The sequence below is a fragment of the Bactrocera tryoni genome, chromosome 4 (assembly GCF_016617805.1).
Source record: "Bactrocera tryoni isolate S06 chromosome 4, CSIRO_BtryS06_freeze2, whole genome shotgun sequence".
In the NCBI taxonomy this organism is placed as follows: Eukaryota; Metazoa; Arthropoda; class Insecta; order Diptera; family Tephritidae; genus Bactrocera; species Bactrocera tryoni.
The window spans coordinates 79156070-79159457 of record NC_052502.1 but is presented as its reverse complement, the minus strand read 5'-3'; positions in this window follow the sequence as shown (position 1 = coordinate 79159457).

Below are 3388 nucleotides of genomic sequence, written 5' to 3'. Positions count from 1 at the left end.
GGAAAAATGGAAAAAGTGGTTGACCAAAATGGTACATATGTATTTGGTACATTAAAGTTCATTATAAATATATAAAAAAAATAAGCAGAAGTTTGATTAGAAATACGAAAAGACGTTTTCGACTGCCCAATATTTATATTTTTAATTGCGTACTATTTTTAGTCGCAATGCATTGCAATTTCGTTTGCTTATTGTCAGTTTCGCCTTTAATTTACATACATATATGTACTTATGTATGTATTGTGAAAAGCAATGACTTTGACTTCCTGCATTTCATTCATTTATTTGCCTAATTGAGTTACATATAAAATCTTAGCGCCGATAAAAAGCATGCGAGCGCTGTAAAAATTATACATACATATTTTCATATGTAAATAAAAAGCATGTATATACATACATATGTATATACATATGTACATATGTATGTATGTAAGAATGCAGCAAGTATGAAACCGCGGTTTTATTAATTTTACCTTGGTTCAATTCGTTTGTACTTTGTCGCGCAATGGACGTTTGCTTTGTTCACTGGGCGAATTCGCCCAACACACACGCTTTTAGATATCATTATTATTTACATACATACATTCATACAAAGATATGGAAACGTGCATTCATACATATGTATGTATGTGAGTCGAAACATACAAATTAATTTAAAAAAGTGTCTCCGCACAAACAGTGGCACCATCTGCGTTGGAATTTTTGCTCGCCAGCAATTTAATAAACTACAAAGCGATAATTTCATGCTGTATTAACCCGCTAAGTGGCAGTGCGCTGTTTCAGAACACGCATCACCATTTGCAAAGCCGACTCAGCTACCTGGCGTTTTTGAGACGATAGTTGATACGACAGATTTGCTAGCCAGATCTGCGAGCTACTATATTCTAGAAAGTTCAAATTACGACAGTTACGAGACCTTGTTTACAGCATACGCGCATGCAAAGGCACTATAATACAGGCAGGTATGTATATACGATTGTAATCTTACGGGTTCCAACCCCTGCTGGGTGTTGTTGCAAAAACTTTCCATAACTTTCGATCCAACAGTTTGTTGTTTATTAGGGGTAGTTTAACAACTCCGAAAATCTGGCATGTGCGCACACTTTTTTGTATGTTTTCTTGCTGGGTTGCCACAGCAACGAAGGGGTTAATACACCCAGCGCAAATTGCACTGAAACCGAATGGAAAATTCAACTGTTTATAATACGTTTTGTTTAGCTATAGTTCTGTGCTGTTTTCGCTCTGCTTTTTGCCATTGTGCGGCCATATGAACACCTCAGCCAACAAGCGATTTTAGTATTTCCCATTTTTGTTGAGTGCACTGCGGGCAGTGCAGTAAAAGCAAAATAGCAATTTCGTGCAACGACGAATAGAATAACGGCTATAATAACAAAAGCAAAAAGGTGGAAAAATATAGAGCTGAACGAGGCATTTCAACATTCTGTCACACTGTAAATATATGTATGTATATGTGTAGATACATATGTATATGTGTATGTATGTTTGCTTATATATACCTACATATGTACATATACAGTAAATTCCAGGTAAAAATATGCAGTTCGTACCCACTGCCTCTACACGTTGTATATGCATACCATGTACATTTGTAGGTATATGTGTACATATGTATGTATGTATGATGTACACATAATTCTTACATACACACATACCATAGTAGTATTTATTTCTGAATGAAATTAGTTGGATATGTATGTATGTAAGTATATTATATAGAATTTATTGTTATAAGGAATATCTGAAAGAAAAGTTTTAAAGGCTTGTACATATACATAAGTATGTTTGTAGTACATCGTCTGCCTTAATGTCGCGCACCTTGTCCTCTAAAGAAGCAACAGCAGTTTAAGGAATAAGCACATGCATTTGCAAGAATTTAAATGAGTGAGCGAAAACATATAAAAATTCATAACTATAAACGAATGCACATATGTACATTCATAAGTACATACATAGGTATGTATTTCTAAGTCATTTACGTGTCGAATAGAGGCTGGTCGCGCCAAATGCAGCTAAAAATAGCTAACGTAACGGATGGCGTATGGAATTTGTACTTTTATGTTTGAAAATACATGCAAATAAAGCTGTAAATGTTTGTATGTATGCACATCGATATGAATATTTCACATTAAAATGATTTTGTTAGCAAATAAAACAATGACTATTAATTTTGCAATCTTGGCAAATGTCTACATCTATACATATACACACATATGTATATCTACACATATACACATGTAAATTGAAAATGTGAAGCAGGCATCTTGCAAACGTGACCGTTGTCACAACATTTGCATATTGAATCTCATTACAAACTTACATAATTGAATGATTTATCTACAAATATTATATAAATATATAAATTTATATATGAATATGTATGTAGAGATATTTTCTAAATATTAATAGTGATGTGTGTGCTGGATGTACATACAAATGTGCGAAATATAGCAGTAAATAAAGTAATGAATTAAGAAATGAAACATCAAATTTCTAGTGATGACTTCACGGCCAATTAAAACTAATTGTAAATTCATTTACCATACTTTTTCAAACGAAACAAAGTTTTACACAATTTTGTGAAATGTCATACATATGTATGTACATATGTACATACATACATATAAAGTTTCCACTCAGAATCACTCATACGCCCCATAAACTTCGGGGTACATTCAAGTATAGCCTTATCTGATTATTTTACATTAATATGTAAGCATGTACATATGCATGAATATTTGTACATTGTGCGAAAAATTATCTATGTATGTAATAGTCACCCTACCATTTTCCGCCAAAAATAACTGTTTTTGCACTTTTCAATGAATTGACGTTCAATAAAAATGAAAACTCAAATTAAAGATCGCCGTTCAATTGGCGGCCTTAAAGTCGGTTTGAACACGCAATTTCCACATGACATTCATTATTAGATGAGTCGCAAGTGTACGACCATTATTGGACCATTATGGCTGGCTTATAGGCATGCATGTGGCACAACAATTACGGTTAAGTGCTGTGCGTCGTTGGAGTTGGCCAATATTTATTGTGATTGACGTTGTGCGCACCCAACAATGCGATTGCTTAATATACACACATATGTACATACATACTACATATGGAAAAAACAACAAAAAAAAAATAAATAAAAAAAAAACTTTTAAATGACGTTAACAGCGTTAACACTAATTTTACTCTATTAAACTTTTGGAGCCAAGGATAATACATAAGAAATACTTATTTAAACATTAAGCTTATACTTCATAACATAAGCACAAAATGGATTCGTTTGCATGTACATACATATGTACATCCAGATGTACCGTCTATATGGTGGTGTATGAGGGTATCTGACCTCTCCTTATGGTATATT